Genomic DNA, 15,997 nt, shown 5'->3' with positions numbered 1-15,997 from the left:
GCCAACACCCGACCACCTGCAACCCATACCCATATTATAACACCTTTGGTTCCTAACCCAGGCCCAACACTCGTACATGATCTAATATTGGTCAACCCGTGCAAACACCCGACCACCTGCAACCCATACCCATATTATAACCCCTTTTGGTCCAAACCCATGCCCAACACCCATAGATGACCAAATATTGGTCAACCTGTGCCAACACCTGACCACCTGCAACCCATTCCCATATTATAACCCCTTTTGTCCTAACCCATTCCCAACACCCGTACATGACCTAATATTTGTCATCCAATGCCAACACCCCACCACCTGCAACCCATACCTATATTATAGCCCCTTTGGTTCCTAACCCATGCCTGACATCTGTACATCACTTAATATTGGTAAACCCCCCTAACACCCGACCACATGCAACCCATACCAATATTATAACCCCTTTTTTTCCTAACCCATGCCCAACACCCGTACATAACCTAATATTGGTCAACAGGTGCCAACACCCGACCACCAGCAACCCATACCCATATTATATCCCCTTTTGGTCCTAACCCTTGCCCAACACCCATACATGACCTAAAATTGGTCAACCCGTGCTAACTCCCGATCAACTGCAACCCATACCCAGATTATAAACCCTTTTGGTCAAAACCCATGCCCAACACCTTTCATGACCAAATATTGGTCAACCTGTGCCATTACCTGACCACCTGCAACCCATTCCTATATTATAGCCCCTTTTGGTCCTAACCCATGCCCAACACCCATACATGACCTAATATTGGTCATCCCATGCCAACACCTGACCACCTGCAACCCATACCGATATTATAACCCCATTGGTTCCTAATCCATACCCAACACCCGTAAATGACCTAATATTGGTCAACCCCGTCCAACACCCGACCACCTGCAACCCATACCCATATTATAACCCCTTTTGGTCCAAGAACATGCCCAACACCCGTATATTACCTAATATTAGTCAACCTGTGCCAACACCCGACCATTTGTAATCCATACCCATATTATCAGCCTTTTTGGTCCTAAACCATGCCTAACACCTGTAAATGACCTGATAATTGTCAACCACTGCAACCATCGGACCACATGCAACCCATACCCATATTATAACCCCTTTTGGTCCTAAACCATGCCCAACACCCGTCCATGACCTAATATTGGTCAACCCGTGCCAACACACTACCACGTGCAACCCATACCCATATTATAACCCCTTTTGGTCCTAACCCATGCCCAACACCCGTACATGACCTAATATTGGTCATACCGTGCCAACACCCGCCCACCTCCAACCTACACCCATATAACAGCTCCAATTGGTCAAAACCCATGCCCAACACCCGTATATGACCTAATATTGGTCAACCAGTGTCAACATCCGACCACCTGCAACCCATACACATATTGTAACCCCTTTTGGTCCTAACCCATGCCCAACACTCGTACATGATCTAATAGATGTCAAACCGTGCAACCTCCTGACAACCTGCAACCCATACCCATATTATAACCCTTTTGGTCCTAACCCATGCCCAACACCCATACATGACCTAATATTGGTCAACCCGTGCCAACACCCGACCACCTGCAAACCATACATATAATATAACCCCTATTGGTCCTAACACATGCCCACCAACCGTACATGACCTAATATTGGTCAACCCGTGCCAATGCCGGACCACCTGCAATTGATTCCCATATTATAACCCGTTTTGGTCCTAACCCAAGCCCAACACCCATACATGACCTAATATTGGTCAACCCATACCCATATTATAACCCCTTTTGGTCCTAACCTTTGCCCACTACCCGTACATGACCTAATATTGGTCAACCCGTGTTAACACAGAACCACTTGCAACCCATACCTATATTATAACCTTTTTGGTCCTAACCCATGCCCAACACCGGTACATGACCTAATATTGGTCAACCCGTGCCAATACCCGACCACCTACAACCCATACCCATATTATATCCCCTTTTGGTCCTAACCCTTGCCTAACACCCGTACATGACCTAAAATTGGTCAACCCGTGCTAACACCCGATCAACTACAACCCATACAAATATTATAACCCATTTTGGTCCAAAACCATGCCCAACACCCATACATGACAAAATAATGGTCAACCTGTGCCAACACCTGACCACCTACAACCCATTCCCATATTATAACCCCTTTTTGTCCTAACCCATGCCCAACACCCGTACATGACCTAATATTGGTCATCCCATGCCAACACCTGACTAGCTGCAACCCATTCCCATACTATATCCCCTTTTGGTCCTATCCCATGCCCAACACCCGTACATGACCTAATATTGGTCATCCCATGCCAACACCTGACCACCTGCAACCTATACCCATATTATAACCCCTTTGGTTCGAAACTCATGCCCAACACCCGTACATGACCTGATATTGGTCAACCCGTGCCAACACCCGACCACCAGCAACCCATACCCATATTATAGCCCCTTTTGCTCCAAGGACACGCCCAACACCTGTATATTACCTAATATTAGTCAACATGTGCCAACACCTGACCATGTGCAACCTATAACCATATTATAACCCCTTTTGGTCTTAACCCATGCCTAGCACCCGTAAATGACCTGATAATTGTCAACCACTGCAACCACCCGACCACATGCAACTCATACCCATATTATAACCCTTTTTGGTCCTAATCCATGGCCAACACCGGTACATGAACTAATATTGGTCAACCCATGCCAACTCCCGACCACCTCCAACCCATACCCATATTATAACCCCTTTTGGTCTTAACCCGTGCCAACACCCGACCACCTGCACCCCATATCCATATTATAACCCGTTTTTGGTCCTAACACATGCCCAACACCCGTACATGACGTAATATTGGTTAACCTTTGCCAACACCCAACCACGTATTCCCATATCCATATTATAACCTCTTTTGGTCCCAACCCATGCCCACCACTCGTACATGACCTAATATTGGTCAATGCGTGCCAACACCCGACCACCTACAGCCGATACCCATATTATAACCCCTTTTGGTCCTAACCCTTGCCCAACACATGTACATGACCTAATATGGGTCAACCCATGCTAACACCCAACCACTTGCAACCCATACATATATTAAAACCCCTTTTGGTTCTAACCCATGCCCAACACCCGTACATGACCAGATATTGGTTAACCCGTGCCAACACCTGATCACCTGTAACCCTACCCATATTATATCCCCTTTTAGTCCTAACCCTTACCCAACACCCGTACATGATCTAAAATTGGTCAACCCGTTCCAACACCCGATCAACTGCAACCCATACCCATTATATAACCCCTTTTGGTCCAAACCCATACCCCACGCCCATACATGACCTGATAATTGTCAACCTATCCCAACACCTGACCACCTGCAACACATTCCCATATTATAACCCTTTTTGGTCCTAACCCATGCCCAACACCCATACATGACCTAATATTGGTCATCCCATGCCAACACCCGACCACCTTCAACCCATACCCATATTATAACCCCTTTGGTTCCTAACCCATGGCCAACACCCGTACATGACGTAATATTGGTCAACCCATGCCAACACCCGACCACCTACAACCCATACCCATATTATAACCCCTTTTGGTCCAAACCCATGCCCAACACCCGTATATGACCTAATATTGGTAAACCTGTGCCAACACTCGACCACGTGCAACCCATACTCATATTATAACTCCTTTTGCTCCTAACCCATGCGTAACACGCGTAAATGACCTCATAAATGTCAACCCGTGCAACCACCCGACCACATGAAACCCATACCCATATTATAACCCCTGTTGTTACTAACCCATGCCCAACACCCGTACATAACCTAATATTGGTCAAACCGTGAAAACTCCTGACCACCTGCGACCCATACCCATATTATAACCCCTTTTGGTCCTAACCCATGACCAACACCCGTACATGACAAAATATTGGTCAACTCGTCCCAACACCCGACCACCTGCAACCCATACCCATATTATAACCACTTTTGGTCCTAACACAAGCCCAACTCACGTACATGACGTAATATTGGTGAACCCATGACGACACCCGACCACCAGTTCCCATACCCATTATATAACCCCATTTGGTCCTAACCCATGCCCAACACCCGTACATGACCCAATATTGGTTAACCAGTACCAACACCCTACCACGTGCAACTGATGCCCATATTATAACCCCTTTTGGTCCTAACCCTTTCCCAACACCCATACATGACCTAATATTGGTCAACCCATGCTAACACCAGACCACTTGAGACCTATACCTATATTATAACCCCTTTTGGTCCTAACCCATGCCCAACACCCGTACATGACCTAATATCGGTCACCCCGTGGCAACACCCGACTACATGCAACCAGTACCCATATTATATCCCGTTTTGGTCCGAACCCTTGCCCAACACCCATACATGACCTAAAATTAGTCAACCCATGCCAAAACCCGATCAACTGCAACCCCTACCCATATTATAACCCCTTTTGGTCTAAACCCATGCCCAACACCCATACATGACCTAACATTGGTCAACCTGCGCCAACACGTGACCACCTGCAAACCATGCCCATATTATAACCCCTTTTGGTCCTAAACCATGCCCAACACCCGTACATGTCCTAATATTGGTCATCCCATGCCAACACCCGACCACCTACAAGCCATACCCATATTATAACCCCTTTGGGTCCTAACCCATGACAAACACTCGTACATGACCTAATATTGGTCAACCTGTGCCAACACCCGACCACCTGCAACGCATACCCATATTATAACCACTTTTGGGCCTAACACATGACCAACACCTGTACATGACGTAATATGGGTGAACAAGTCACAACACCCGACCACCTGGTCCCATACCCATATTATAACCCCATTTGGTCCTAACCCATGCCCAACTCCCGTACATGACCTAATACTGGTCAACCAGTACCATCACATGACCACCTGCAACTGATACCCATATTATAACCCCTTTTGCTCCTAACCCTTGCCCAACACCCGTACATGACCTATACCTATATTATAACCCCTTTTGCTCCTAACCCTTGCCCAACACCCGTACATGACCTAATATTGGTCAACCCGTTCCAACACCCGACTACCTGCAACCCATACCCATATTATATCCCGTTTTTGTCCTAACCCTTGCCGAACACCCGCACATTACCTAAAATTAGTCAACCCGTTCCAACACCCGATCAACTGCAACCCCTACCCATATTATAAGCCCATTTGGTCCAAACCCACGCCCAACACGCATACATGACCTAATATTGGTCAACCTGTGCCAACACCTGACCACCTGCAACCCAAGACCATATTATAACCCCTTTTATTCCTAACTCATGCCCAACACCCGTACATGACCCAATATTGGTCATCCCATGCCAACACCCGACCACCTACAACCCATACCCATATTATAACCCATTTGGGTCCTAACCCATGCCCAACACCCGTACATGACCTAATATTGGTCAACCCATGCCAAAACCCGACTACCTGCAACCCGTACCCGTATTATAACCATTTTTGGTCCAAACCCATGCCCAACACCCGTATATGATCTAATATTTGTTAACCTGTGCCAACTCCCAACCACGTGCAACCGATACCCATATTATAATCCCTTTTGGTCCTAAAACATGCCTAACACCCATAAATCACCTGATAATTGTCAACCCGTGCAACCACCCGACCACATGCAACCCATACCCATATTATAGCCCCTTTTGGTCCTAACCCATGCCCAACACCCGTACATGACCTAATATTGGTCAACCCGTGCCAACTCCCGACCACCTGCGACCCATACCCATATTATAACCCCTTTTGGTCGTAACCCATGCCCGACACCCGTACATGACAAAATATTGGTCATCCCTTGCCAACACCCGACCACCTGCAACCCATACCCATATTATAACCCCTTTTGGTTCTAACATATGCCCAACAACCGTACATGATGTAATATTGGTGAACCCGTGACAACAACCGACCACCTGTTCCCATACCCATATTATAACCCATTTTGTTCCTAACCCATACCCAAAACCCGTACATGACCTAATATTGGTCAACCAGTACCAACACCTGACCACTTGCAACTGATACCCATATTATAACCCCTTTTGGTCCTAACCCTTTCCCAACGCACGTACATGACCTAATATTGGTCAACCCATGCTATCACCCGACCACTTGGAACCCATACATATATTATAACCCATTTTGGTCCTAACCCATGTCCAACACCCGTACATGGTCTAATATTGCTCAACCTGTGGCAACACCCGACCACCTGCAACCCATACCCATATTATATCCCGTTTTGGTCCTAACCCTTACCCAACACCCGTACAAGACATAAAATTAGTCAACCCATGCCAACACCCAATCAACTGCAACCCTAACCCATATTATAACCCCTTTTGGTCCAAACCCATGCCCAACACCCATAGTGGACCTAACATTTGGTCAACCCGTGCCAACAACCGACCACCTACAACCCATACCCATACTATAACCCTTTTTGGTCCAAACTCATACCCAACACCTGTTTATGATCTAATATTTATTAACCTGTGCCCACTCCCGACCACGTGCAACCCATACCCATATTATAACCCCTTTTGGTCCTAACCCATGCCTAACACCCGTAAATGACCTGGTAATTGTCAACAAGTGCAACCACCCGACCACATGCAACCCATACCCATATTATAACCCCTTTTGGTTCTAACCCATGCCCAACACCCGTTCATGAACTAATATTGGTCAACCAGTGCCAACTCCCGACCACCTGCAACCCACACCCATATTATAATCCCTTTTGGTCCTAACCCATGCCCGACACCCGTACATGACAAAATATTGGTCAACCCGTGCAAACACACGACCACCTGTAACCCATACCCATATTATAACCCCTTTTGGTCCAGACACATGCCCAACAACCGTACATGATGTAATATTGGTGAACCCGTGACAACACCCGACCACCTGTTCCCATACCCATTATATAACGCCTTTTTGTCCAAGCACGTGCCCAACACCCGTACATGACCTAATATTGGTCAACCAATACCAACACCCGACCACCTACAACTAATACCTATATTAAAACCTTTTTTGGTCCTAACCCTTTCCCAACACACGTACATTACCAAATGTTGGTCAACCCATGCTAGCACCCGACCACATGCATCCCATACCCATATTATAACCCATTTTGATCCTAACCCATGCCCAACACCCGTACATGACCTAATATTGGTCAATCCGTGGCAACACCCGACCACCTGCAACCCATACCCATATTATATCCCCTTTTGTTCCTAACCCTTGCCCAACACCCGTACATGATCTAAAATTTGTCAACCCGTGCCAACACCCGATCAACTACAACCCCTACCCATATTATAACCCCTTTTGGTCCAAATCCATGCCCAACACCCATACATGTCCTAAGATTTGTCAACATGTGCCAACAACTGACCACCTTCAACCCATACCCATATTATCACCCCTGTTGGTCCTAACCCATGCCCAACACCTGTACAAGACCTCATATTGGTCATCCCATTCCAACACCCGACCACCAACAACCCATACCCATATTATATTCCCTTTGGGTCGTAACACACGCCCAACACCCGTACATGACATAATATTGGTGAACAAGTCACAACACCCGACCACCTGTTCCCATACCCATATTATAACCCCATTTGGTCCTAACCCATGTCGAACTCCCGTACATGACCTAATACTGGTCAACCAGTACCAATACCTGACCACCTGCAATTGATACCCATATTATAACCCTTTTTGGTCCTAACCCTTGCCCAACACCCGTACATGACCTAACATTGGTTAACCCGTGCCAACACCCGACTACCTGCAACCCATACCCATATTATATCCCGTTTTGGTCCTAACCCTTGCCGAACACCCACACATTACCTAAAATTAGTCAACCCGTGCCAACACCCGATCAACTACAACCCCTACCCATATTATAAACCCATTTGGTCCAAACCCATGCCCAACACGCATACATGACCTAACACTGGTCAACCTCTGCCAACACCTGACCACCTGCAACCCAAGACCATATTATAACCCCTTTTATTCCTAACCCATTCCCAACACCCGTACACGACCCAATATTGGTCATCACATGCCAACACCCAACCACCTACAACCCATACCCATATTATAACCCATTTGGGTCCTAACTCATGCCCAACACCCGTACATGACCTAATATTGGTCAACCCATGCCAAAACCCGACCACTTGCAACCCATACCCGTATTATAACCATTTTTGGTCCAAACCCATGCCCAACACCCGTATATGATCTAATATTTGTTAACCTGTGCCAACTCCCGACCACGTGCAACCCATACCCATATTATAACCCCTTTTTGTCCTAAACCATGCCTAACACCCGTAAATGACCTAATAATTCTCAACCCGTGCAACCACCCAACCACATGAAACCCATACGCATATTATAGCCCCTTTTTGGTCCTAACCCATGCCCAACACCCGTACAGGACCTAATATTGGTCAACCCGTGCAAACTCCCGACCACCTGCGACCCATACCCATAATATACCCCCTTTTGGTCGTAACCCATGCCCGACACCCGTACATGACAAAATATTGGTCAACCCTTGCCAACACCCGACCACCTGCAACCCATACCCATATTATAACCCCTTTTGGTCCTAACACATGCCCAACAACCGTACATGATGTAATATTGGTGAACCCGTGACAACACCCGACCACCTGTTCCCATACCCATATTATAACCCCTTTTGGTGCTAACCCATACCCAAAACCCGTGCATGAACTAATATTGGTCAACCAGTACCAACACCTGACCACTTGCAACTGATACCCATATTATAACCCCTTTCGGTCGTAACCCTTTCCCAATGCACGTACATGACCTAATATTGGTCAACCCATGCTATCACCCCACCACTTGGAACCCATACATATATTATAACCCATTTTGGTCCTAACCCATGTCCAACACCCGTACATGACCTAATATTGGTCAACCTGTGGCAACACCCGACCACCTGCAACCCATACCCATATTATATCCTGTTTTGGTCCAAACCCTTGCCCAACACCCGTACAAGACCTAAAATTAGTCAAACTGTGCCAGCACCCGATCAACTGCAACCCCTACCCATATTATAACCCCTTTTGGTCCAAACCCATGCCCAACACCCATAGTTGAACTAACATTGGTCAACCTGTGCCAACACTTGACCAGCTGCAACCCATGCCCATATTATAACCCCTTTTGGTCTTGACCCATGCCCAACACCCGTACATGACCTAATATTGGTCATCCCATGCGAACAACCGACCACCTACAACCCATACCCATATTATAACCCCTTTGGATCCTAACCCATGCCCAACACCCGTATATGACGTAATATTGGTCAACCCGTGCCAACACCCGACCACCTGCAACCCATACCCATACTATAAGCCTTTTTGTTCCAAACCCATACCCAACACCCGTATATGATCTAATATTTATTAACCTGTGCCAACTCCTGACCACGTGCAACCCACACCCATATTATAACCCCTTTTGGTCCTAACCCATGCCTAACACCCGTAAATGACCTGATAATTGTCAACAAGTGCAACCACCCAACCACATGCAACCCATACCCATATTATAATCCCTTTTGGTTCTAACCCATGCCCAACACCCGTTCATGACCTAATATTGGTAAACCCGTGCCAACTCCCGACCACCTGCGACCCATACCCATATTATAACCCCTTTTGGTCCTAACCCATGCCCGACACCCGTACACGACAAAATATTGGTCAACCCGTGCCAACACACGACCACCTGTAACCCATACCCATATTATAACCCCTTTTGGTCCAGACACATGCCCAACAACCGTACATGATGTAATATTGGTGAACCCGTGACAACACCCGACCACCTGTTCCCATACCCATATTATAACCCCTTTTGGTCCTAGCCCGTGCCCAACACCCGTACATGACCTAATATTGGTCAACCAGTACCAACACCCGACTACCTACAACTAATACCCATATTATAACCCCTTTTGGTCCTAACCCTTGCCCAACACACGTACATTACCTAATATTGGTCAACCCATGCTAACACCCGACCACATGTATCCCATACCCATATTATAACCCATTTTGATCCTAACCCATGCCCAACACCCATACATGACCTGATATTGGTCAACCCGTGGCAACACCCGACCACTTGCAACCCATACCCATATTATATCCCCTTTTGTTCCTAACCCTTACCCAACACCCGTACGTGACCTAAAATTTGTCAACCCGATCAACTACAACCCCTACCCATATTATAACCCCTTTTGGTCCAAATCCATGCCCAACACCCATACATGTCCTAAGATTGGTCAACCTGTGCCAACAATTGACCACCTTCAACCCATGCCCATATTATAACCCCTGTTGGTCCTAACCCATGCCCAACACCTGTACATGACCTCATATTGGTCATCCCATTCCAACACCCGATCACCTACAACACATACCCCTATTATATTCCCTTTGGGTCGTAACCCATGCTGAACACCCGTACATGACCTAATATTGGTCAACCCGTGCAACCAACCGACCACCTGCAACCCATAGCAATATTATAACCCTTTTTGGTCCAAACCCATTCCCAACACCCGTATATGAACTAATATTGGTTAACCTGTGCAAACACCCAACAACGTGCAACCCATACCCATATCATAACCCCTTTTGGTCCTATCCCATGCCTAACACCCGTAAATGACCTGATAATTGTCAATCTATGCAACCACCCGACCACATGCAACCCATACACATATTATAACCCCTTTTGTTCCTAACCCATTCCCAACACCCGTACATGACCTAATATTGGTCGACCCGTGCACACTCCCGACCACCTGCGACCCACTCCCATATTATAACCCCTTTTGGTCCTAACCCATGACCAACACCCGTACATGAGAAAATATTGGTCAACTCGTGCCGACACCCGACTACCTGCAACCCATACCCATATTATAATAACTTTTGGTCCTAACACATGCCCAACACCCGTACATGACGTAATATTTGCGAACACGTGACAACACCCGACCACCTGTTCCCATACCCATATTATAACCTCATTTGGTCCTAACCCATACCCAGCACCCGTACATGACCTAGTGTTGGTCAACCGGTACCACCACCCGACCACCTGCAACTGATACCCACATTATAACCCCTTTTGTTCCTAACACTTGCCCAACACCCATACACAACCTAATATTGGTCAACCCATGCTAACACCAGACCACTTGCAACCCAAACCTATATTATAACCCCTTTTGTTCCTAACCCATGCCCAACACCCGTACATGACCTAATATTTGTCAACCCGTGCCAACACCCAACTACCTGCAACCCATACCCATATTATATCATGTTTTGGTCCTACCCCTTGTCGAAACCCGTACATGACCTAAAATTAGTCAGTACGTGCCAACACCCGATTAACTGCAACCCCTACCCATATTCTAACTCCTTTTGGTCAAAACCCATGCACAACATCCATACATGACCTAACATCGGTCAACCTGTGCCAACATCTGACCACCTACAACCCATGCCCATATTATAACCCCTATTGGTCCTAACCCATGCCCAACACCCGTACATGACCTAATATTGATCACCCCATGCCAACACCCGACCACCTACAACCCATACCCATATTATAACCCCTTTGGGTCCTAACCCATGCCCAACACCCGTACATGACCTAATACTAGTCAACCCGTGCCAATACCCGACCACCTGCAACCCATACCCATATTATTACCCTTTTTGGTCCAAACTCATGCCCAACACCCGTATATGATCTAATATTTGTTAACCTGTGCCAACTCCCGACAACGTGCAACCTATACCCATATTTTAACCCTTTTTGGTCTTTACCCATGCCTAACACCCGTATATGACCTGATATTTGTCAACCCGTGCAACCACCCGACCACATGCAACCCATACCCATATTATAACTCCTTTTCATCCTATCCCACGCCCAACACCCGTACAAGACCTAATATTCGTCAACCCGTGCCAACTCCCGACCACCTGCGACCCATACCCATATTATAACCCCTTTTGATCCTAACCCATGCCCGACACCCGTACATGACAAAATACTGGTCAACTCTTGCCAACACCCAACCACTTGCAACCCATACCCATATTATAACCCCTTTTGGTTCTAACACATGCCCAACACCCGTACATGATGTAATACTGGTCAACCCGTGACAACACCCGACCACCTACAACTGATACCCATATTATAACCCCTTTTGGTCCTAACCCTTGCCCAACGCACGTACATGACCTAATATTGGTCAACCCATGGTATCACCCGACCACTTGGAACCCATACATATATTATAACCCATTTTGGTCCTAACCCATGTCCAACACCCGTACATGACCTAATATTGCTCAACCTGTGGCAACACCCGACCACCTGCAACCCATACCCATATTATATCCCGTTTTGGTCCTAACCCTTGCCCAACACCCGTACAAGACATAAGATTAGTCAACCCATGCCAACACCCAATCAACTACAACCCCAACCCATATTATAACCCCTTTTGGTCCAAACCCATGCCCAACACCCATAGTTGACCTAACATTTGGTCAACCCGTGCCAACAACCGACCACCTACAACCCATACCCATACTATAACCCTTTTTGGTCCAAACTCATACCCAACACCCGTATATGATCTAATATTTATTAACCTGTGCCCACTCCCGACCACGTGCAACCCATACCCATGTTATAACCCCTTTTGGTCCTAACCCATGCCTAACACCCGTAAATGACCTGATAATTGTCAACAAGTGCAACCACCCGACCACATGCAACCCATACCCATATTATAACCCCTTTTGGTTCTAACCCATGCCCAACACCCGTTCATGACCTAATATTGGTTAACCCGTGCCAACTCCCGACCACCTGCGACCCATACCCATATTATAACCCCTTTTGGTCCTAACCCATGCCCGACACCCGTACACGACAAAATATTGGTCAACCCGTGCAAACACACGACCACCTTCAACCCATACCCATATTATAACCCCTTTTGGTCTAGACACATGCCCAACAACCGTACATGATGTAATATTGGTGAACCCGTGACAACACCCGACCACCTATTCCCATACCCATTATATAACCCCTTTTTGTCCAAGCACGTGCCCAACACCCGTACATGACCTAATATTGGTCAACCAGTACCAACACCCGACCACCTACAACTAATACCCATATTAAAACCTTTTTTGGTCCTAACCCTTTCCCAACACACGTACATTACCTAATGTTGGTCAACCCATGCTAGCACCCGACCACATGCATCCCATACCCATATTATAACCCATTTTGATCCTAACCCTTGCCCAACACCCGTACATCACGTAATATTGGTCAATCCGTGGCAACACCCGACCACCTGCAACCCATACCCATATTATATCCCCTTTTGTTCCTAACCCTTGCCCAACACCCGTACATGATCTAAAATTTGTCAACCCGTGCCAACACCCGATCAACTACAACCCCTACCCATATTATAACCCCTTTTGGTCCAAATCCATGCCCAACACCCATACATGTCCTAAGATTGGTCAACATGTTTCAACAACTGACCACCTTCAACCCATACGCATATTATCACCCCTGTTGGTCCTAACCCATGCCCAACACCTGTACAAGACCTCATATTGGTCATCCCATTCCAACACCCGACCACCAACAACCCAGACCCATATTATATTCCCTTTGGGTCATAACACACGCCCAACACCCGTACATGACATAATATTGGTGAACAAGTCACAACACCCGACCACCTGTTCCCATACCCATATTATAACCCCATTTGGTCCTAAACCATGTCGAACTCCCGTACATGACCTAATACTGGTCAACCAGTACCAACACCTGACCACCTGCAACTGATACCCATATTATAACCCTTTTTGGTCCTAACCCTTGCCCAACACCCGTACATGACCTAACATTGGTTAACCCGTGCCAACACCCGACCACCTGCAACCCATACCCATATTATATCCCGTTTTGGTCCTAACCCTTGCCGAACACCCACACATTACCTAAAATTAGTCAACCCGTGCCAACACCCGATCAACTGCAACCCCTACCCATATTATAAGCCCATTTGGTCCAAACCCATGCCCAACACGCATACATGACCTAACATTGGTCAACCTCTGCCAACACCTGACCACCTGCAACCCAAGACCATATTATAACCCCTTTTATTCCTAACCCATTCCCAACACCCGTACATGACCCAATATTGGTCATCACATGCCAACACGCAACCACCTACAACCCATACCCATATTATAACCCATTTGGGTCCTAACCCATGCCCAACACCCGTACATGACCTAATATTCGTCAACCAGTACCAACACCTGACCACCTACAACTAATACCCATATTAAAACCTTTTTTGGTCCTAACCCTTTCCCAACACACGTACATTACCTAATGTTGGTCAACCCATGCTAGCACCCGACCACATGCATCCCATACCCATATTATAACCCATTTTGATCCTAACCCATGCCCAACACCCGTACATGACCTAATATTGGTCAATCCGTGGCAACACCCGAACACCTGCAACCCATACCCATATTATATCCCCTTTTGTTCCTAACCCTTGCCCAACACCCGTACATGATCTAGAATTTTTCAACCCGTGCCAACACCCGATCAACTACAACCCCTGCCCATATTATAACCCCTTTTGGTCCAAATCCATGCCCAACACCCATACATGTCCTAAGATTGGTCAACATGTTCCAACAATTGACCACCTTCAACCCATACGCATATTATCACCCCTGTTGGTCCTAACCCATGCCCAACACCTATACAAGACCTCATATTGGTCATCCCATTCCAACACCCGACCACCAACAACCCATACCCATATTATATTCCCTTTGGGTCGTAACACACGCCCAACACCCGTACATGACATAATATTGGTGAACAAGTCACAACACCCGACCACCTGTTCCCATACCCATATTATAACCCCATTTGGTCCTAACCCATGTCGAACTTCCGTACATGACCTAATACTGGTCAACCAGTACCAACACCTGACCACCTGCAACTGATACCCATATTATAACCCTTTTTGGTCCTAACCCTTGCCCAACACCCGTACATGACCTAACATTGGTTAACCCGTGCCAACACCCGACTACCTGCAACCCATACCCATATTATATCCCGTTTTGGTCCTAACCCTTGCCGAACACCCACACATTACCTAAAATTAGTCAACCCGTGCCAACACCCGATCAACTGCAACCCCTACCCATATTATAAGCCCATTTGGTCCAAACCCATGCCCAACACGCATACATGACCTAACATTGGTCAACCTCTGCCAACACCTGACCACCTGCAACCCAAGACCATATTATAACCCCTTTAATTCCTAACCCATTCCCAACACCCGTACATGACCCAATATTGGTCATCACATGCCAACACCCAACCACCTACAACCCATACCCATATTATAACCCATTTGGGTCCTAACCCATGCCCAACACCCGTACATGACCTAATATTGGTCAACCCATGCCAAAACCCGACCACTTGCAACCCATACCCGTATTATAACCATTTTTGGTCCAAACCCATGCCCAACACCCGTATATGATCTAATATTTGTTAACCTGTGCCAACTCCCGACTACGTGCAACCCATACCCA

This window comes from Lactuca saligna, chromosome 5 (assembly GCF_052625555.1).
Source record: "Lactuca saligna cultivar CGN05327 chromosome 5, ASM5262555v1, whole genome shotgun sequence".
NCBI classification, from domain to species: domain Eukaryota; kingdom Viridiplantae; phylum Streptophyta; class Magnoliopsida; order Asterales; family Asteraceae; genus Lactuca; species Lactuca saligna.
This window is presented reverse-complemented; position numbering follows the sequence as displayed.